At 44.9% G+C, this 23,692-nt stretch overlaps 1 protein-coding gene across 6 annotated transcripts in view; it reads left to right on the top strand.

Annotated features, from left to right (window-relative positions):
* RAPGEF4 (Rap guanine nucleotide exchange factor 4) overlaps window positions 1–23,692 on the top strand; it is a 247,792-nt gene that overhangs the window by 65,285 nt on the left and 158,815 nt on the right. Inside the window, exon 1 of one of the 6 annotated variants that reach the window (XM_053266610.1) lies at window positions 19,624–19,983. The exons of the other annotated variants lie outside the window; for them this stretch is intronic. The gene's annotated coding sequence lies outside the window, so the exon portion shown is untranslated. Of the gene's footprint in view, window positions 1–19,623; window positions 19,984–23,692 lie in introns of those variants that run through there. 6 annotated transcript variants of the gene reach the window in all.

The raw sequence follows: 23,692 nt of genomic DNA on the forward strand, positions 1-23,692 counted from the left end.
GTGTGTGTGTGTGTGTGTGTGTGTACGTATACACAATGCATGGGGAGGCTATTATTGTTTGATGGCTTGAATTATGCATTTATTGCTTTATAAGTTTTTATGTGTGCATACACAAACATGCATATGTAATGGATCTGTACACAACAGAATGTATTTTATTTATTATTTATTTATTTATTAGATTTCTATACCGCCCTTCCAAAAATGGAGAAACAACAACAAAAAATTGAAATTTTGAAATGTGAAATTTTGAAAAACACTAATGTGACATTTTCCTGCTTTACAAAAGAAAAATGAGAGCACATTCTCAATGTGGGGAAAAGTTATTTTATTGCCCCAGTGTTTTTCAGAGGTGTGGTCCTTCATCAGGGACTCACAAGAGACACTGTTTCCTTTTTTTTTTTTAACCCTACTTTGGTGCAGTAAAACATCTACTCTCTACTTCTCTGCTTTCCTGCTTTATCCTGCTGCTTTAACAAATTTTCCAAAATGCAGTCAGGAATGTAGAAATTCTAGTTCCTGGAGAAGTTCTAGATTTATTATCATTGATTCCTTTGGCTGTAGAAAGATTTGTGAGGCTTATGAAAGAATGGTCAGACTAAATATTCCATGTCATAGGAACATAGGAAGCTGCCTTATACTGAGTCAGGCCATTGGCTCAGTATTGTCTACACAGACTGGCAGCGGCTTCTCCAATGTTGTAGGCAGGAGTCTCTCTCTCAGCCCTATATTGAGATGCCAGGGAGGGAACCTTCTGCATGCAGGCATGCAGATGCTCTTCCCAGAGTGGCCTCAACCCCTAAGGGTAATTTCTTACAGTGCTCACATCTAGCTTTCCATTGAAGTGCAAACCAGGGTAGACCCTGCTTAGCAAAGGGGACAATTCATGCTTGCTACCACAAGACCAGCTCTCCCCCACTGTGAAAATGTTTGTCTCTCATAAAAGGTGTGCTTTTATGTCAAACATGCATAATTGTATTTTCTTCTCTTGAATGGTGATTACATTTGATTAGAGCACTGGAGGTTTTTTGTGTGTGTAGTCAGTCACAACTTTCATTGCTGTCCTGAGAATAGCACAGTAACTAGTGTGAAAAGCTGTGCTTATATTTCTGGGCTTTGGATTCACACAGTTTATCCAGTCATGCTCCTTCTTGTGGTCATATGTGACTGGAGTTATTTTGGGGACTGAAATGGTCTAATCTCTCATTGGGCATGGCCCTCTAATCCCTTGGCATCTTTTCAATTGAATCTTGCTTCCACAAAAGATTAATCTGCTATTCTTCCTGGGGGCACTACAGTTCTGTGCACAACTGTGTAGAACTGTCTCAAGATAGTTGTTTATGAGCCTCCCAGAGAACAATTGCTATGTGGTGACTATTGAAATAACAGTTTATGTTTATTATGACTTACTAGCTTAACCCGCACAGAGAAATTGTGCGCTAGTACTTGAATGCTCCCCTCACCCCCTGACACATACCCCCTCACCTCAGAGATCTCTCCACTCTCACCTGAACCTCACTCCTGCTTCTCCTATTCCTCCTCCTCCTCCTCCTCCTCCTCCTCCGTCAGGTTCCTTCAGTCCCCCTCACCCCTCTCGGTCACTCCTCCATCCCCCTTACCCCTCTTGGTCGCAGCTGCAGCGTTGCTGGTGCCCATTAGCCAAGCTGCAGCCTCCTATCCCCAGAGACCTCCCCACCTCACTTGAGCCCCGCTCCTGCCCACAGGAGCATCAACAGCAGCAGCAGCAGTTGACCGGGCCCTTCCTTGCAGCCGCTACTGCCATGGCCGCTCGTTCCTCTCAGGATCAGGCCCAGGCCCATCCTTTGCCTTCCTGCCTCCTTCTGCCAATGGCCTCGGTAGCCCCAAACAGCAGCAGTGGTTGACTGGGCCATTCCTTACTGCCAGTAGGCGCCACCATGACTGCTCGTTCCCCTCAGGCCACTGGCAGGCTTGGGCTTGTCCCTTCCTTCTTTCTCTCTTTCCCTCCCTTCTTTTTTTCTATTTCTCTCTCCTCCGCTTGCTCTTCCCCTCTGTCTTTCTTCCCCTCCCTTCTTTTTTTCTTTCTCTGTCTCTCTCTCCCTCTCCCTCTCCCTCTCTCTTTCTGAGTTAACAGATCTTGTTCATCCTGTTTCCTTATCTAATTCACACAACAGCAGCCTCCTTCTCCTGGTGCTCTTTCCTCCCACACAACCCCTCTCTTAGCAGACCCCTGCCCACTGTCCTTTTATATATATAGATTTATCTCCTCTAAGAACATCTTCTGACCAGTAACAGTTGCATTCCAACTGACCTTAACCATCACAGTCTCCTCCTGCCTTTCTGCATATGGAATCCCCACTGCCCAATCAAGTGCTTATGCTCGCAAACTCACCTGTGAGCTGCCACACACGGGATTAGCCACAGATATGCCTTAGAGAATTATATAAATACTAGTATTTTGAAGCCCGTTATAATAATGGGCCCTAGCCTTTTCCTCTCTCCTTTATTGTTTTTTTTTTTTTTAAATACTGCCGCCGCCGTTGCCGCCGAAGTAGCACCCTCCCTCCCTCCCGACTTTCGTAACCACCTTACCCCGGCCCGTGACAGTGGAGGAAAGACAGACCTCAACTGAAGAGGGAGAGAGGAGCTCACAAGCAGTGCTCCTCCCTCTGCAAAGGCTCTGCCCGAACTGGCACTTTAGGCGGAAAGGACGCCTCTTGCGTCCTTTCCGCCTAAAGCGCCAGTTCGGGCAGAGCCTTTGCAGAGGGAGGAGCACTGCTTGTGAGCTCCTCTCTCCCTCTTCAGTTGAGGTCTGTCTTTCCTCCACTGTCATGGGCCGGGGTAAGGTGGTTATGAAAGTTGGGAGGGAGCGAGCGACTTCGGTGGCAACGGCGGCGGCAGCGGCCTCCGCTCGCCCCCGGGCCCAGCCTCCATCTCCCTGGGCTGGTCTGGACCCCGCCGCCATTCCCCCTCCCGCCACCCATCGCGGCCCGTGTCTCCGGCCAGGCCGGCCACCCACGGCTCCGGCGGGCCCGCCACCCACCACCGCCGCCTGCGGCTGCGGCCGGGACCTCCGCTACCCGGGGCCTCTGCCTTGTCGCCGTGGCTCATCATGGCCTTGTCGCTGCGGCTCATCATGGCCGCCGGGTGTTGGCGGTCGTGTCTTCCTCGGACTGTTCTGAGCATGCGCTCTGCGCATGCTCAGAACAGTCCAGGGAGGCACGGACACACGCTTGGTGTCCGTCCACGAACGGACACCAAGCGTTTTATTAGAGAGGATAGAAGATTCTGATTTCAAGGGAAAATGACTACTCCCTTTCTTCAGCTGTTTTCTCTTAAGGAATATTTATTTATTTATTTATTTATTTATTTGAGGGAGACCACCTCAAATGCTTGGGGGGGAGGGGATCTGCACCCCTTTTAGTGTGTTATGGGATTAGGTGGCTGTAAAAGTGCTGGTTTGAGGGATTACTGTGTAGCTCACTGGTTCAATTCAGACATCTCATCAAACCATGTTTATACTAACCATAGGACTTAATTAGTAATTACATATTACCCAAAATACAGTTTGGTCCTGCATGTCCCTTTTCTAATGTAAATTGCAGTCCCAAGGAGCCTGATCAGGATTAGGACCATAATGGTGGTGGGAGGGGGAGCTTTAGCCCGTTGCCCCACCACTGTCCTGATCTGAATCAGGCTCCCTCACAGCTTCTGTTCTCCAGGAAAGGCAACTCCCATTGCTCCCCTTAGATTCTAGGCTGTATCTGCATATTGACAATCTTCCGGTATTTCCTGTGTTCTAATAGTTCAGGTCCTTAGTCTGAATCTACTGACAAAACAGAAAAATGAAATTGGCTATTAAAACCCTCCTAACCTAATGGTGCAGCGCAGAATTAACTTGCATAGGGAGCAAGAGGTTGGTGGCTTGAATCCCCGCTGGTATGTTTCCCAGACTATGAGAAACACCTATATCGGGCAGCAGTGATATAGGAAGATGTTGAAAGGCATCATCTCATACTGCGTGGGAGGAGGCGATGGTAAACCCCTCCTGTATTCTACCAAAGACAACCACAGGGCTCTGTGGGCACCAGGACTCAACACCGACTCGGCGGCACAACTTTACTTTAACACTCTTTTGAGAACTTGCTTAAGTTCAGTTTCCTTGTCTGGAGCCCTGCCAGATGGTGATTTTATTTTGGAAGGGCAGGTGTGTGTTCACATATTGTCCAGATTTACATCCTTGCAAGCTATCAGGGAGCACTCCATATACAATTCGGATTTTTCATTGCGCATTGGAGCGTCGCCCGATTTATGTCCAGGGTAAAAAGTTCCACTTTTTAAATCAGGTTTTTGGGCAAATTTGAAATTTCTAAAATGCCCCTTAACTCACAGTATTCCACCCCTCTTAATCACATGGTAAAGCCAGCTGTCTGGGAAAGGCCCTGGCAAATTTCCACTTAGTTTCTCCCCAGAGACAAACCTTTTTGCTCTCAGTATCATTTAAGCCTCTAGCACATTATAAAACTGTTTTTCTGTACGTCTTTCTATTTCTTCATCTGTTTGATGCCCATTGTTTGATTATCACTACTACTCTGGAATGTCATCTTAAGTTGCACAGTGGGGAAATGCTTGACTAACAAGCAGAAGGTTGCCAGTTCAAATCCCCACTGGTACTATATTGGGCAGCAGTGATATAGGAAGATGCTGAAAGGCATCATCTCATACTGTGCAGGAGATGGCAATGGTAAACCCCTCCTGTATTCTATCAAAGAAAGCCACATGGCTCAGTGGACGCCAGGAATTGAAATCGACTTGATGGCACACTTTACCTTTACTACTCTGGAAGATCCAATCTTCATTTGCTGAGAAACAGTGCCATCAAATTATCAATTTGACATTTTGATCTCAGACTTAACTTTGCAATGCTTATGTATGCTTTGAGAAGTCCTCAACATTTTACACTTTTTTGAGACAATAATGTAACCTAATTGTTAAAGAGATGTATACCAATGTATGCTAATATATATATTTTTAAATACTTGGTGCCTAACGTTGAGCTGTTCTGAAAAATTTGAAAGATGATGGACAGAAACTCTGGCAGAATGCTTCAGTCAGATACAATTTGATTAATTAGAACACTTCACACTGTTTTGTACTCATATGCAGATTGTTGATAGGGATCCAGTAACCAGGTTCACTTTTTAAACATGTGCATGTAGTCATTTACACAAAAACATGTTCATGTGTGCAGACACCTGCAAAATATAATATGTGAGCCACCCTATTTTTTGTGAGGAATGGACTCATTGAGGATGACATAAAAACCGTATAGCTAGTTTAGCTTTATACATGATTTGTTTGTTTCCAGAAGACTTGAAAAAGTGAGGCAGGCTATGGCTATTTGAATGAAACAGGAGTAGCTCTGAAGTCACCAGATCAATTCTTATGTCAGTGAAATGGAGGCACACAAGAAATATTGGGACTGTGTTACAATACTCTGCACAGATCTGCTGCCAGCGCAGTTCCCTATATATGCAATATTGGATGGCAATATAATCATCATGATGCTGTTTATACAGCACTTTTCCTGAGTGCTCAGGTGCTATTTTTATTAGCTTCTTAAACATTAGTGAATTTTAAATGATTTAAATTGTTTTGTTTTCAGAATTCTTGGCATAATACAAAATGTTGCAGTTGTCTGCCTTGTCCTCTCTATGCATCCCGACCTTCGTACAATCCCCTTTCCTCAGATTCAGGCCTGTTCCCATGATCACTTCAGTATGTGACAGCTTCAGGAAAAGCCTTGCCTCTGTGGACATCTAGCTGCCTCCGCTTTCATTGATACAGTTGTGTGCATTCATTTGCAAGTGCATGATTTGTCTGGGTGCCAAAAGCCAGACTTCCTACATGAAGGGTGAAGGCACATAACTACTTCACTTGAAGCTGGAGCAGCTGGATTGGAGGCCTTGCAAGTGGTTTGCTGCAGTTCCCATGAGCTGAATTGGCCATGTCTTAGGCCATTCTTCATTGTACAATTTCCTTTTCCTTAGCCCATCTTTCATGCTTTCTCAAACCTGTGTATCCTACACATGTGTACACCTATATTTTGAGGCTAAAAAGGGGGAATTACTCAGAAGCACATTTACTAGTGAGAATAACATACAGATTGCAGTTCAGACGGTGCTGAGACACATTAGAATACACCAAAGGACAAACAGGATTGGAAACCAAGGAGTTTGAAAATAAAGAATTAAAGTTTATTTTGTACAGGGACAAAGCAAAAAACTTGGTATTTGACAGCCTTGATAATGGCAGGAGTGAAGGCAGCTCCTGGTGGGAGGGGAGAGAAGGGGGAGAGGGGGAAGGCAGAAGCGCCGATAGTTGGGAGGCAATGAAATGGGGGGGGGAAGGGGGGGACTTTTATACCTGACTTTTAGTCTGCTCTTTTGTGAGCAAAGCCAAGGGAGTGAATCTCGTTGGGGAGACCCAAAGGTCCTGTCCACAAAGGTGCTGTCAAAGCAGTAGACAAGGACTGTCCATAGTTCTATATTTCACTGCAGAGGCAACAGGCAGACATCTCAGGTGGATAGGTCTGATAGGTATCCATTCAGGCAGTGATGCACATCACAACTTCACAGGTAGATTGAGGAGGGCAACACAGAGATTTAACCATGTGAACTCCTGAGATTAGGGAGGGCAACTCAGTATGGTATCAACCATGTAAACACTCCTGAGAGGAAGCTTAGGTAGGGCAGAGTATAGCAACAGAGCACCTGACTGGGTAGAAACCAAGCGGAGAGCAATGTTACTGCTTCAATCTCACGTCTGAAGACCACACGTGTGTCCAAAAGCAGAGACTATGTTCATCGGGTTTTCCTTCTTTGGCTTCCTAGCAGAGGTTGCAAAGGCAGGAAATGTCAGAAACAGGGGAGATAATATGGAATATCTGTTATGAAGGCAGGGGAAAGTGTGAGGGTAGGGAGCTGCTATTCAGTTAGATTGCCAAGGCAAAAGGGGATTTTTAGGCCAAATTTCAACAGCTGTCTTAGAGCTTGCCTACATTGCATTTTAGGGTGCAGTTACTCAGGGCTTGTCTTTTGTTTACGCCGTATAGAAATTCAGCTTTATTACAAATCCAAGGAACCGAGGTGCTTTGCCTCTTCAGGCTGTTGGCACCAGTTCAGGTTGCATGACTTGGCTGTTTGGGTTCAAATGGAGGCTTGCTTCCCCTCTGGACCCCAGTCTGTGCAGCTGTCACACTCAACATGAAAGCTGCATTCAATGATGGAGGGGAGGCTGTCTGGTAATGTTTTATTTCCTTCTGGTGGCCACTATTTCTCCGAATGTTAGGTTAACCTTTTGTCTCTTGATTCCTGTGAAGTTCACTAGAAAAACAAAACAAAAATTAAATCACAAAAATGTAAATGCTCATTCTAACTATACTAAAAGCACTTTAGTAACGATATATTTATTTATACTGCACAGTCTTATTGGTGCCATCCCCACCTACATTTATATACAAGTTTCTGTTGTTAAAAATGAGGTTGGTCTTCTTCAGTTTCTTCTTTATAATAGTTATTGTCATGAATCCTGAGTCTGACATGGAGGAGTCCCAGGATGAAAGGGTCATGACCCCTGAGCTGGACACCATGGGCTCTCAAAGGGAAGTGGTTGTGGTCCCTGAGCCTGGCTCTGACCGAGAGGACTCATTGGATGAGGCACGTTTGAGGGGCCCTCACCCCCGCCAGTGGAATTGCCATCACCTGCTGACCTCCTCAACACACCCTTGCCTGTGTCTTCTGAGTCGGATGAACCCGAAACACCCCAATCCCCATCAGCAACCACCCAGCTACGCCATGTTACCAAACTGCTCCAGAGTGTTGGCTAGACACTCCAATTGTACTTTTGGCTTAACGTGGGGATTTGTTTGGCTAGAGGGAGCAGTTTGGCTCCAGTATCAAATTTGTGCAAGTTTGGTAATTGGGAAAGATGAGGAGGCAGAAATGTAATACAACAGATTTACTGAAGGTAAAATGTGGGTACAAGAAAGCTAATGTTATTTAGGCAAGGCAATAAAATCTTAGTTAACATTCTAAGCAAAAATCCTGCTGAAAGTAATTTAGCTTAAAGTCCAAATTACAGGTAGATTGGCTTGGCTAAGGTACTTAGACCTGAGCCTAGCCTTAAGGCTAGGGATGTGCACGGAACTGGTTCGGAGGCCTTTTATGGGCCTCCAGACCAGTTTGAAGAACCGGCGGTTCTGCCAGTTTGATGGCAGGGCGTGTCCAGCTTTAAGAGCTGGGGAGGGTGCACTCACCCCTCCCTCCGCTTTCCCCCCTTCAGCGTCCGTTTTTTTAAAAGCCCATCGGGGCGGCATTGTACTCCTTGCTGCCCTCTTGCCCTCGTTTTCCAGATATGATCGGAAGTCTCCGGTGCACCTGCGTGCGCTGGCACAAGCATGTGTGCTTGCGCACATGCCAATGTGTGCAGATTTTTAAAAGCATGATAAGGAGTTTTCCCCCGCACCCCTCCCATTTGACCATTTAAATAAACAAATAAACAAATAAATAAATTCCCAGAGGCCAGGAACCTAACCCTCAGTTCCCCATCACCTGAATGACTCAATATTCATGGTTTCTCTATCTGCAGTACAACCACGGAACAGAACCCACGCGAATATTGAGGTCTTCCTGTATATATCTCCAGTTTTGATGTGCTCATCCCTCTGAGTCCTTACCAGCTAATTGCTATTTCAAAGAAGGATTAGGAACTGAGTACTTAATCGTTATTTCTGGTAGAAGGGAGGTTTCCTTCCCTAAACTGGTTCACCTTTTCAAGTCTAGTCTGCTCACCAGTTAGTTGCTCCTCTTTTGTGACAGAGAGGGGTGGGTGTGGCCCATTCAGTCTTTGTTACCCTGACTTGGGGGCACATTGTGGGGCCATGCTTTGCTCATGTGGAGAGACCAGCTGCAGGTCTTAAAAACCCAGGCAGGTGAAAAGGTCATGAGCCCATGAACTGAAACATCCAAAATTGAGACTGTGATCCCACAGTCCCATGCACATATAGGGGTGCTTTCTGTGCTATCCTGAAACAAACTTTGTCTGGTAACAACCACAGCCAGCGCTTAAGAAATAGCGCACAGCAGTGTTCCCTCTAACAGAAAATCCCAGATGTTCTTGACTACAACTCTCAGCATCCTCAGCCAAAGCCCACTGCAGCTAGGGATTCTGGGAGCTGTAGTCAACAACATCTGGGGTTCTCCCTTACAGAGAACACTGGAGCACAGCCCCTTTAAGACATTCCAAGCTCAGGTGGGGCCGCAGTGCTGGCTCTATATTTAAGGCTTCGGTTTGACTCCACCGTTTATTGAAGCAACTTCATTGTGGATAAGTTCTACCTTTATCCTGCTCCCCCTGACCCTTTGCTTGGTTTTGGACTTCAAGCCTGCCTGCTCCTTAGGGGCTGATCTTTGGTTTCTGACCCTTTTCCTGTTTTGAATTTGCCTTGCCTGCCCTAACAGACTGATCTCTGGCTCCTGACTTCCTACTTGTTTGACGTTACCTTGTCTGTTCCCACAGTGTGCTTCCTGCCACACCTGACCTACCCAGGTACGACAGTTATCTGGATAGTAATGATGTGCAAATTTGTAATTACAGTATGTTGTTAATCATACTGTAGAAGTAGGTGAGGACCAGTATGATTCAAATTAGGGTACTATAGAAGTTCCACATATTGTAGAGGTAGATATCCTTTCTGTATTGCCTTTGAGGGGTCATATTGCATCCGAAGGGATTTGCTAAAGATCACCCAGAAATCAGTGGATCAGTTGGGAGTGGAAGCAGTGTCTTTAGGATCTAAGAACTGGAATGCATGTTTAGTTGCCACAGAGATGCTGATACTAATACAGCTTTCCTGTCAACAACTTATATACTACTTTTCAACAAAAGTTTCCAAAGTGGTTTACATACATACATACATACATACATACATACATACATACATACATACATACATAAGATGCATCCCTGTCCCTGAAGGGCTCCCAGTCTAAAAATCTGTCATGAATTATCCTCATCTTGGCTGTAAGGAACAGAAATACACCCCACGTAAATGGAAGCCATCAATCCTCTGCTCCGTGACTGCTGGGATGAAGCATAAATACTGCAGCCATCGCATCAAACATTGGCACAATGAGCATCCTTGCATATTAGGGCTAGAGAGGTTTTTCCACAAGGACGGTGTTCTCAGCAGCATCTCTGCAGCAACCATAATGTGTGCTTCAGCAATAAGTTGCACTCTTGAATCATTTGATCCTTTTGGCTGATCACACTTTCCTTTTGAAACCCCCTAATGTTTATGTGAATGTACTGTACATGTAACGGTGCATCATGACATGTGGCAATTGTAACACTGTGCTATATTTCACATTGCAGCCTTGACTTGTACTGCCTAGCGTGATGCATGAGGCAATAAAGGATGTTTACATGAATGTTGGTAATGGAATGTAACCATAGAATGTAACCATCATTAAGAAAACAGAAATTTCACCTCAGTTTCCATTGTAACAATGAAAGACTTTGCTTAAATGTTGCTATCAGGGAGGAGAAAGGACCCAAGGATTCTAGCTCTTCATTTATTATTTTATTTATTTATTACATTTATGAATTGCCCCATCCGAAGGCTCTGGGTGGTGTACAATAAGCTCTTTACCACTGGCTTATTGCTGGAGGCTGAAGCTACCACTCAAGGTGCCGATGCTGCTGTAACTGAGTCCACACATTACACATGCACCATTATCACTGAAATGTGAAATTACTATGATAGGCTATCAAGTAAAACTGTAAACTATCAGCAATGTTGTCCAAATATAGACGTCGGAATGAAAGGAGATGTATCTATCATAAGTTTCTTACCATCTGTCATGGCCAACTGCTGTCCCACAAGATGACTTTGGCTCCCAGTTATGCTTGCAGTAGGTCAGCGTTTGCGTTCCTTTAGTCCTTCAGCCACTCAAAAAATATTGCCTTAAGCAGCACAGGCCATAGAAAGCATGCCCATTGTAATTTGTTTGTTCATCAAATTTGTAGACCGCCCCAAACTTCCATCTCTGGGCAGTTTACAACAACATATTGTTGCAATTAGTAATGCCTGCTACACTTGCCTTCTGCCAAGGTTTGTCTCCCTCGATCCTCAGTTTCATCCAGTATGATATATGTTTTATTCATCATCATATTTATAAACTAGGGATGTGCACGGAACCACAGTCTGGCGGTCCGGCACTGCTGTGGGGGGCTCTTTAAGGGCGGGGGAGGGTGTAATTACCCCCCCCCCACCGAGTTTCCCTCGCCGGCGCCTTCGGTTAATAAAGCTTTTGGGGCAGCAGGATACCTCCCTGCTGCCCCTTCCCCCAGTTGTTGGCAAAAGGCTTCACAAAGCCTTTTGTGTGTGTGCACGTCGCATGCGCACGCACGTCACGTCTCCATGTCACGTGCGCACGTGCGTTGCAGAGACGTGATGTGCGCGCACAATGTGCGCACGCGCAAAAGGCTTTGTGAAGCCTTTGCTGACGACTGGAGGAAGGGGCGGCAGGGAGGTATCCTGCCGCCCCAAAAGCTTTACTAACCGAAGGCGCCGGCGGGGGAAACATGCCGGGGGGGGGTTAGTACACTCTCCCCTGCCCTTAAAGAGCCCCCCACAGCAGTGCCGGACCGCCGGACCGCCCTCAAGTCCGGACCGATTCGGAGGCCTTCAAAATGGCCTCCGGACCGGTCCGGGCTCATCCCTATTATAAACCACCTGACATAAGAATCTCCTGGTGGTGTACAACCATTTAAAACACAGTAAAAATAAAACAGTTAACATTACAGCTTATTTCAAAATTAAATAAAACCAAAACAAAACAGTAAAACTTTTTTTTAGCAGAAAGCTTGAGAAAATAGGTATGTCTTCAGGATATTTTTAAAAGCAGCCAGAGATGTAGAAGCCATAGGGAAGCCATAGGGAAGGCCTGGTCCCACATCGCCACCAGACAAGCCAGTGGCAAATGTAACTGGACCTCCCCAGATGATATCAGTAGATGACAGGTTTCATGACAGGGAAGGCGCTCTCTTAAGTACTCATCCTGGACCCAAACGATTATGGGCTTTATAACCAACAGTTTGTATTTCACTTGGGGACATATTGGCAACCAATGCAGTTCTTTTAGGATCAGTGTTATATGGTCTCTTCGAGTTTTCCCAAAGTAGGGGTGTGCAATTCGGATTTTCGGTGATTCAGTTCGGGACCCGAACCGAATCACCCCTGTTCTGTTTTGTGCCCGAATCTGGGCCACCCGAATCACCCTTGATTCGGGGGAAAAAAGGGGCCCGGGGCAAAATATTGGTGTGGGGTGGTAGTGCCCAATGGGTGGAAGCTACCAAACCAATTTCAGGGGGATTGGGCAAAGGGCTGATTTTTGGGGAATTTCTGAAGTTTTAGTGACTTTGGGGCAGTTTGGGGGCATAGCATGGGATCTGGGCAAAAAGAGTGGGATGGGGTGGTAGAGCCTAATGGGTGCAGGCTACCACCCCAATTTCAGGGGGATTGGGCAAAGGGTTGATTTTTGGGGAATTTTTGAAGTTTTTGTGTCTTTGGGGAAGTTTGGGGGCAGAAAGTGGATCTGCACCAAAAGAGTGGGGTGGGGTGGTAGTGCCTAATGGGTGGATTTTTTTTTCAATTAAACAACTCTTGACCCCACTCTCACTTTTTCACACTCTCACTTACTATGAATATGATGAATGAATGAATCAATCTAGCACACCTTATTAAGAAAAACCTCAAAAATTCACCAAAATTCAGCCCTCTGCCCAATCACTCTGAAATTGGGGACGGGTGGTAGCCTCCACCCATTAGGCACTATCTACCAGCCCACCCCACTCTTTTGGGGCAGATCCACTTTCTGCCCCCAATCTGCCCCAAAGACACCAAAACTTCAAAAATTCCCAAAAAATCAGCCCTCTGCTCAATCCCCCTGAAATTGGGGTGGTAGCCTCCACCCATTAGGCACTACCACCCCACCCCACTCTTTTGGTGCAGATCCACTTTCTGCCCCCAAACTTCCCCAAAGACACAAAAACTTCAAAAATTCCCAAAAAATCAGCCCTTTGTCCAATCCCCCTGAAATTGGGGTGGTATCTTCCACCCATTGGGCAATACTGCCCCACCCCACTCTTCTTCCCCAGGCCCCACTTTCTGCCCCAATCTGCCCCAAAGACACAAAAACTTCAGAAATTCCCCAAAAATCAGCCCTTTGCCCAATCCCCCTGAAATTGGGGTGGTAGCCTGCACCCATTAGGCACTACCACCCCACCCCACTCTTTTTGCCCAGATCCCATGATATGCCCCCGAACTGCCCCAAAGTCACTAAAACTTCAGAAATTCCCCAAAAATCGGTCATGAGCCGAATCACCCGAATTTTTTGGCCCCGAAATTCGGGTGATTTGGCTCAACCCCAAAAAATATCGGGGGCATCGGGGGTGATTCGGTTCAGCCCCGAATCACCCAAAATTGCTCATTTCAGGCACAGATTGATCTGTGCACGAAATCTTTTGCGCAACCCTATCCCAGAGAACAGTCTGGCTGACGATCTTTCTGTACCAATTGCAGTTTCCAGACTACATACAAAGGCAGCCCCAAGTAGCATTGCAGAAGTCGAACCTGGAGGTTACTGGCATATGTACCACTGCTTTAAAATTATTTATCTCTAGATATGGGTGTTGCTGATGTATCAGTTGAAGCTGATAGAAAGCGCTCCTGGCCACTGCCCCAACCTGAGAAACCAGGAAGAATTTTGGGTTCAGGAGTTCTCCCAAGCTACATATTTGTTCTTTCTGGGGGCATGTAACCCCATCCACAACATGCCGATCTAAACCATCTCTTAAGTCCTGACCCTCTGCAATCAGTACCTCCATCTTATTTGGATTCAACTTTAGTTTGTTATCCCTCATCCAGCCCATTACTGGCTCCAGGTAGGAAGTTATACCATTTCCTGATGAGGTTGATATGAATAAATAAATCTGGGTGTCATCTGCATATCGATAACACCCTGCACCAAGTGGAAAGGAAATAGCTTTCTCTGCTATGCCAGTAGAGTAACAAATATTAGTAGCCAGTACTAATAACAAGCACTCTACATTCCAAAAACAGATTCCCAAATCCAGAGCAATGAACCGCTTGTGTCAGGACTTTCTGCTAGGACAAGGGTGCTGCACTAACTAGTTGAGCTAAGTCTAGATCTTGCATTCCAGACTAGGGTTATGCAACTGCAAGCCTACTGGTGGTTGCACAGCAGTTCACGCAATTGCGGCACATCTCATTTGTTTTAATGGGGACTTTTATAGAAGATTGCTGTAGCATTAGTGACCATCCACCAGCACAATTCTGCAAATCCCTGTTTTTAGCACAGCTAAGCCATCCTCTTATGTTTGTGCATTTTACCTAAATAACAGTGATGTTCTCAGGTTAGGCCTTGGTTCATTTGGAGTGTGGTGTATCTAATTGTGTATATAAACAAGTATGTTTTTGCAGGAATCAAAAGAGTCAAAAATTATATCAGTATTAGTTAAATTTGCTGTGATTTAAGTGTACTTCAGTGAGAATAGCAAGTTCAATACTACTCATTGGGATAGAAAGAATGGCTCATTAAAGCAAATGCATTTCATCATTGAGATCATAGCCTAATCACAGAGCTTCTAGTGTATCAAAAATATATCATCAGTCTATTGGCTGGTTTTAGAAGTGTCTGAACTGCTAAACACCTTTTGGTTACACCACCACTGTCTACCTGAGGCGATTAATAATGTCAGGCTAGGGCTGGTAGGTCACATTGCTCCTCAAAATAAGTATGCATTCTTGATATACTAAGAGATTCTTGTTCAGTACACTATGGTAGTAATATAGTGTGCTGAATAGTAGTAATACTATTACTAGTAATCTATGGTAGTAATCTGAACCGAACAAGTTCTGGGACATAACTTCTGGGCCAGGGTTTTTGCCTGCAGGCAGAAATTACACACAAGCAAGCACAAAACAAGTGTGTTGCTCTACTACATGATATGAGTGCCTGTTGCTGCTTCTGTGAGGCAGTTCACATGATCATCCATAGTGGTGTGTTTTTATGAAATACTGGATGACTCATGGATCTTGAATCTGAGGTGAAGTTTTGTGATTGCTTCATCAACATGGCATAACGCCCTAATGGATTACAGCCATATGTCCGATTTGTGAACAACCATAACATGTCATTGGGAAGGGTGGTGAAGGCACGTTGATTCAGTTCTGACCTCATGAACAGTAACCCGTGTTTAAATCATGTGAACTGGTGAAGAGTGATCTGAAATGATGAAGTCTCCTCTTGTGACCATCCACCAGTATTTACAAAGTGAGGTTGTGCACACGGCCTCGCTGGGGAGGGCAGGTGGGCTGCGGGGAAGGCAGGAGCTCACCTGGCAGGCGAGCAGCCGCCTTCCTCCCCTCCGCCACACCATGTGCCCACACAAGCATTGAGGAAATGCTGGGAACAGAAGGATTTCTCCCCTCCCACATTCCAGGATGCTCTGGGGCACGAGCGCAGTGGCTCCTCTCCCCGCAGCTTGCTGCCAGAAATGGCAGTGGGCCAAGAGGAAGCTTTTTAATCCAGCAGCAATCACCCAGATGATTGCCAGCCAAAGTTAAATGAACTACAGGTTCACTTAACCTCGACTAAACGTTGGGTGGGGCTTGGCACAGGTGCAGTGCTGGGAGAGACCTCACTCCCGGCACACACTCACTGCCTAACCCAGGCTGGGCTGCCCTAGCTTGGTTTAAGTTGCGTGTGAGAATTCCTTTAGTACGTAACTAGGCTGCTGGAGATAAGACTGGCCACATTCACATGTAACAAGAAACTGGAGGTTGCTGGACCCGGGGTTAATTTTTCTAACTGTGAATTGCATCGCAGATGTTCGTCCAGCCACAGCCCGGCAAGCTCTGATTTCAGGGCAGGGGAGCCCCTCCCTCTTCCTGGTCCGCCGAGGCTGCATCCCAGCAAGCTCAGTAGCGCTCACGTTTCCAGACTGTGGAGAAGTCATCAGCACATCGCATGAGTTTCAGCCATTGGCCATGTTCCTGAAGGGGGTGTGCCAAGCGTGATCGTGCATTTTCGGAATGGTCCGCTTGCCCTCAGCAGGGAAAGGGCATTTAAATCCCTTTAAATGCCATGTAAGCCCTTCTTCTGGCAGCAATTATACCATTGCCCTCCTAAGAGCCCCTAAACAAAACTGTCTTGCACGAGCACAATTTCAAGGGGGGGGGGCAGATCTTGGGGGACACTATTTTCCTGTTATTCAGGAAAGGGAAAGGAACATGGTGACTTCCTAGGAGGAGATATGTATATGAAGCAGGGCATAGGATCCTGGGGTCTGGCCCGCTGTGACCAAGGATGCTCTTGCGAGAGTTCACCCTGCATTAGGATATAATGTTGTCACCGAAAAACCTCAGGTGACAAAACTCACTACAAACTGAAGGTTGAAATTGCAATTTGGCAAGGCAAACTGCAGGTTGCTTTTGCTATGAAACCATGGTTGCATGCAGTTGGACATAACGGAATTCCAATTTCTGCCCTGTTTACCTCCGGTTTCATGTTACGTGCGAAGCTGTAATGCGGCCAATGGCTTTGCATTTATGAGATTTAGAGGGGGAAATATAGCTTCCCCACCCCATTTGTCAACTGATTATTTTCTCTGGAACCATAAACACCATAAACATATTGGGTTATGCAATATCATCACTGAAGCATATTCAGATTATATTTTAATTTTGGTTCTCATTGTTTACAGTTGCCTGCTCACTGTGTGCTTCCATAAGGAAAGCCTTGCTGGATCAGACCAAAGTATCCAAGCACATGCTTCTGGGAAGCAATAGCCCAGCCTCACATTGGCCCCTCAGTAGCATAACGTAATTGAATATGGAGGCTCTGTTTAGCCATCATGTGTACTGTACGTGATTACCAATTGTAGGTCTATGCAGAGTTCAGTGTGCAGCGAACTGGGCATGTTGTTGGTTGGTTTTTTGTTTTTTTTTTGCAAGGTGTGCAAATCACATATATCAGTTGGATTCACATTTATCATGTCATCACTTGACTTGTGGTTTCTCTAAAGCAGTTGTGCAGCCACCACTTGTTCCATTGATCTCTATGTGATATGACTGTGCTGTGATCGCACCTGGTTGAGAACGGCTACCTTTTTATGCCATGTGTAGTTCCAGCTGCAACTTTTGTAGTTTGTAGTCAGGGATGGACCACCACCTGGTTAAGGCTGGATTTATAGCCACAATTCACATCTGCAGGGGTGGAGGATCTTTTGGGATGGTCTGCTGAGAAGATTATTGGATCCAAAAGGGAGGTTTTAGAGTTGGTTCTGCTGATGATTCAGTTGATGCTCTGGTGGAGGACGGGAACAGGACTGTAGTCGAGATTGCGCCTAAGCGCCCTCCCCAACCCACTTTGAAATTAGCCCTGTAGTATACAGAAGAAAAAATGGGAGCTGAAGGGGCAAGGTAGATGGTTAGAACCAAGTGGAGGAGGGCTTGACTTGAATCTGATAAGACATAGCATAGAGTCCATCTGAAGCCTTATGCTGTGACAAAACATGCAGCAAAGAAGCAATTGTTTTCTCTGGAAAGCTGTCATCTTCCAAGTACAGCGAGCCCATAATGTGTATAGCTAACCCTAACCCTGAGATGGTTTAGTGCTCTCACCTCAGAGTAGCTTTGTAAGTAGTAATAGTAACTAACTTAGTATTTTAGTAATAAAGAATAGCTTCGTAATAAGAGGATTTTAAAAAATACATCTGGTACAATTGTGTGATAAAATGCTTGTCTCTATCCACCTAACATGAAGCCTGCTACGACTTCACTTAGGTTAATGTTCAGATGATTTCAGTGTCAATAAGGCAGTTCAGGCACATATCACAGATGCTTTGCATCACTGCTGATGTGTAGAAAACCAGTTGAGTACAGACAAGGCCCATTTAAAAAGCTGAACTTTTAAAGCCTTTATTAAGAGAGCCTGGGCCAAAAACATCAATCCATATCACGCATCTGCCTAGTCGGCACCAAGAAATACACTGTACAAGTGGATCTCATACGAACCATTAGGCATGTACTCTGCCACTCCTTCTCTTAAATCCTATTTTCAAAGGGGTTGTAAAACAGGGAGATCTTATTATTTGCTTACAGCTGTTATAGATCCCATGACACTTCTGTTGCAAGAGCAGAAATGATTTTTCTTCCTAGCAGCTCCAGCTAGTCTCTAGTTGGGTAACTACATTATGCCTCCACGGACATCTCTCCTGAAATCTCGGTTAGTTACAGTCTTTTGATGAACTTCCTGCCCTATAATTGTGGAGCACTGCTAGTTGCAGGAATCCATCGATGAAGATGCTGTCATTCAAGGGTGGAGGAAGAAACCCTTCCATATATCTTACAAAATGTCTTCCAACTTGGGAATAAAAGGTGCAGAATCTTTATTTATTATTACTTCTTGAATAAGATGAACCAAAAAGATGGAACCTCTGGGCTCCGTCTCTGGGGACATTTCAGTTTGGGAAAGTTGTGCTTAGTATATATTTTTATGCAGAAGTACTACTTCTAATAATCAAGGTCGCAATAATCTTGTTTGCTTCTTAGCTCTTTCAAGTTTTCAACACTTACGAGACTTTAAATATTAACCCTTGTGAACTGGATGTTTGATGTTATTCGAAGAGCAGGTTTATTTTCTTAGGTTTAAGGCTAATGCAGTAGTCAAGTCAGGAGGGGGTGGAGAGCATCTGATTAGGCAGATGCGTGATATGAATTGATGCAGGCAGAGTGGGCAAACTTGTCAAGCTGTTCAAATTTTTAATGAATAAATGCTCTTGGGCATTTTCTGTTCCTTTCTTGAGTGTTTTTGAGAGTGCTTATGAAAATTTAAACTGTTTGTATCTCGTGCTGTCTTGGCCTGAAAACGTCATGAATAAAATATGGTTTCTTATTGCTAAGACATTCCTTGATTACTGGAAAGCCCAGAACAACGTAACAAAGGCTCGTTCCGTTTGTTTTTTGCTAATTGGTACAGCAAAGTTGTTCAAATCTTCCGAGGCAAAGCGCAAACCATCAGACCAGGGGTAAGTCGAAGAAAGCTGACTTACAAAATGCTTTTTAACGTCCAAAGTGGGCAGGAAAAGAGGAGAGAGTGCCTAACCTAGGCACACTGCATAGTGTAATTAAATAAAACTTGTTTATGAGTATGAGTTCATGGCCACTAATGGATGTTAAATGCATTAAAGCCCTGCCTCGCTTTGTATTTTGTTTCCCAAAACATTGTTATGTTGAACAAATAGTAAATGTTCATGTGTTTGCCCATTATCAGGGAATTGCAAACAGTGACATTCCTGCCTGCAAATCCTTTGCCCTGACACCATCTGCACAACAGCTAAATATATTTCAGAAAAATAAATCACAAACAGACCTTTGAACTGCAGCAGTCTTTATTTGCAAGGAGACACCTACCTTGACTGCTGTTCCCGGTAGGGGAACATCAATACATTGAAACAGCGTTATTTTGTGTAGCTGCCTAGCAATTGTTTTATTGGTGTGGATGAGTCTGTGTGTTTGTGCATGTCTGTGTGGAGAGAGAGAGGGAGAGAGAGAGAGAGAGAGAGAGAGAATCTATGCTACATTCACAGTTTAATTTGGATTGCCCATGATAATGCAGAACCTACCACTTAATGAAAGGTAGGATGCAGAGGCAGAAACATTAGTGCTAATCTGCTGCGGAAAGACTAGATAAATCAGCAGAGCTCGCCTCTTGCACATCACTAAGGGAGAAGCTGAGTGCAACTTGACCATGTGCCTGAACAGTCACATCACTAAGAAGAACGCAGTATGGATAAAAAATCTAAAATGTCCCCTTAATGGTATTTACTGGATTGGACTGATGAGAACACTACAGTGTAAGTTTTTACATTTTCTTATGGGCTGTTGGGGGTGCTTTTTGATGGATCTTCCACTTTTGGAAAAAAAGAGGATACATATAGCTACTGCTATATGCACAGATAATTGACAATGCCTGACTACTTAATGGAAGTTTTCTGTTTAGCATTTGTGTATTATCTACAATTCTGCATTAGCTTTCTTAGTTTTTAATGCTCTGAATTAGAAAAAGAATTACTTTAGAATAATATCTCCCAATATATTCTACTGTTCTTTTGCAAATATTATAATTGTTTTATTCTTGCTGTTTAAAAACTGGTAATAAAAGGATGCTTTCTGTATATATTTTTAGGTTCCCAGCTAGTAATTTTCCTGACATTTTAAAAATGTGAGCAATTGTTTAATTTAACATTGCTTCAGCATCTGCAAAAGAGAGAAGGGTGGTGGGGAAATGACACAGGAGCTGAATAGGCATTGATTGCCAGCATGAAAATTGCATTAAAGAAGTTTTTGCATAAATTTGATTTCAGGGTGGGGCTCTCCTCCAACCCCCACAACCAAATTAGATTATCATATTTAATCACTGCATAGTGTGCTGTCTATAAAGGTATTAAAAATTGTCTAATGGACTATCCTGAATCAAGCTAGAAAACTGTTGCTAATGGTTGCTTCAAGGGAAATCATCATACCAGTCTTCACAATGACATGCTTGAATAATGTATGTGCAAACACAAAAAGGCAATAGATGGGATGCTGCTGTAGGGAGACAGAGGTTGTGATTTGGGATCAGGGTATAAGTTTGAGCCTTAAAGACTGAAATTTTACTTTGCAGGACTAGGAAAGGTGGTAATGGTGAGAGATGTGAATGGTCATCCTGAACTCTCGGGAAACAATCCCCACCCAGTGTGCACACACGGACAGAGACAGAGTGTGGAAATGTTTTTCAGTGTGATTTATTCGATAAAGTGTTGCTGGGATAAAGAACTGGGTTCCAGTTTCTCCTTAACTGTGAATGTACTGGCTTGATGTGTACACAGCCTCAGCTCAACTTCTCAGAGTGGGAATGATGATCTTTGTCTTGCTTTAAGGATGAAAGGTTGTCAAAAGCTGTGCACTTTCTTCCCTCAGGATGGCAGCTCCCCTAGCAATTATTTAGCAAATGTAATACCAAACAGGAAATATGTGTGGTGGGGGAATGGAGTGCAAGGCACGAAGGGTCTCAAATTAGGGGACTTTGGCAGTTGGGACAGGCTCCTTATTGTCTTTACTCTTGGCTCTGTCTCCAGACAGAGAGAACTCCAGACCTGAGCTTTGCTGCTCTGCAGAACCACTCTCCAAATGGTAAGGGAGTGTACTGCAGCCCATCAGGCTAAGATGACCTGAGGAGCCTGTAGATTTCCATCTGACTTACTGTTTACTCGGTTTACAAATTGTCTCTGTTGGATCAGTTTCTGGTTCTGTGCAGGTCTAGCTGCAATACCATACCTGAGATACCTGCCGCCAAAGTCCTTAAAAAAAAAGCCCTCAAAGTGTACTTTTCCACAGCTGCTACCTGTCCCCACCCTGCAAAAAATCTATGATTAGCTTACTCAGGGCTGCTCAACTTTGGCCCTCCTGCAGATGTTGGCCTACAACTCCTATAATCCCAGTCTATTGGCAACTGTGGCTGGGAATTATGGGAATTGTAGTCCGAAAACAGCTAAGTTGAGCAGGCCTGTGTACCAAGTAGTTTTCCACTGGTGTTGCCAGATGTTTGAGAATCTTCACACCCTATACAGGAATACCAGGCATGAGACCTTTTGCACTCATATATACAACTATGAATATACAACTATTCAGGCTTGCTCAGTGCAGCACTTCCTCGGGTATGTATTCCCCACACAGAAGTCCCTAGTGTGATCAGCAAGTTTGAAGCAAGCATGTGTGAGCAGGAGTTTACTCAGTGGCTAAAGGTAAGGCAGGTTCTCTTTGCTTTGTCACTGTTGTCGCTCCATCTAGGAGTAGCTTGCTCTGCAAAGGAGGGTTCTGGTTACATTCACCCCATAGTGTGGAGCCGAGTGTGGAGGGAAGGGCTTCTCTTCTGTTCTCCTTTTTTATGGGATCAGAGAAAGAGGAATGCTCTGTGTTGGCGCTACTGCTACACTCACTGATTTGGAGTGGACTGGCTGATCCTGCTACTCCATTTGAACTGGCAGTGCTCAATATGGCAGCTGGCATGGATTCAGTCCATTTTAAACCCCAGCACCTAGAAGCAGCCCTAAGCAAAGCAATATGGAAACCAGAGCTAGTTCCGGATATTATAAAGTGATCAGGGGATGATACTGCCCGCATCAGTTTCATGCGGTAAATATGCTGTAGTTTCATGCACAAACGAAGTTTAGGAAGCGCCCGCTGAAGCTGGATAATCAGTCTCGGGGGACAACATTTCAGAGAATCAAAGCAGATACTGTCAGTGTTAACAGCCAAGAGAGGCATGGGTGGGGGGCGGGATCCAGAACTGGGAATATGAATGCGAACAAGTGCCCTGGGTTTGTTAGGTCCAAACTAGACATAGTGGCTGACATGACAGGCAGTGATCCGCCAGCAGGCATAGAGCTATCTGGAGGGAGGAAACCTTCAGAGCAGTTGTCCTGCAGGCTTGCGGGGTTCATGCACTCCCCTGTAGCATGCAGGAATGGAGACCAAGAAATGATTTTCGCTTCTCTCCCCTCCCCACAAAAGTGCTGTTTGTTGCCAAAAATATGTCCATGAGGGTCACGTCGTCGAACAGTGCTTTTTGCGGGAGGGGAGAGAAGTGAGAATCACTTCCTGATCTCCCACCCCACATGCTGTCCTGCCCCATCAAGCCTGCATGGCACCCACTGTAAAGGCTCCCTGCCTCGATGCAGTTCTGATCCCATTCACTGCCTGTTGTGTCAGCCCATTTTTAAAAAATGCAGGTCTGCCCCAATCATATACGCCTGGGGGCTGGATTCTGATTTTTTGAACAAAATAGTGCATTGATGAGAGTGCTAAGCTCCCCCCCCCACCACCCGCATGCAGGACCTACTTCCCTGTAGTCCAGCCATTCACATATCTATATCAACCAGCCCATTTCCAGTACCAGAAGTGAGCCTTCCTTTCTCCATGACAAGAGCAGACTTGCTTTGCAAAGTACAGATGATATGTCACCATCTTCCTCCAGCCTCCAGTATACGCCCTGGGCATATACAATGTTTAGCACTACAGTTGAACTTACTAGTATCCTACACAAATAGTTTAGGAAGAAGGCATGCTATACTGAAAGCCTCCTTACTTTGCTTAATCTGTGACCATGTGTTCCCAGTCCCGTTAAACATTGTTCCTATGATACAACTACTTTTTATTCCTCTCCCAATGACACTGCATCCATCTGTGCAGAGGATTTTGTTTTATGAAGTTTTAATAATCATGACAGAACAAATTCTACTGTATCTCATAGGATTAATAACTGACTGGGGGGAGTCAATAGCCTGAAACACACCCAGGGGCCATTAATTCCATCTGGTCATTAATCCTTTCTGAAACCCTAAGCAGAGGTCATTCCTGAGATGGAAATGGGAGGGGGGGGAATCAGGTTTATAAGGTTTTTAAAAAGTAACATTGTGTTAGTGATTGCATGCATTGAAATGCTACTCACCCTGATTATTGCTTAACTAATATGTCTAGTAGGGCTATACATGGGAATAGTATTTGCACATGTATCAGGAT

This window comes from Hemicordylus capensis, chromosome 1, assembly GCF_027244095.1.
Source record: "Hemicordylus capensis ecotype Gifberg chromosome 1, rHemCap1.1.pri, whole genome shotgun sequence".
Classification (NCBI taxonomy): domain Eukaryota; kingdom Metazoa; phylum Chordata; class Lepidosauria; order Squamata; family Cordylidae; genus Hemicordylus; species Hemicordylus capensis.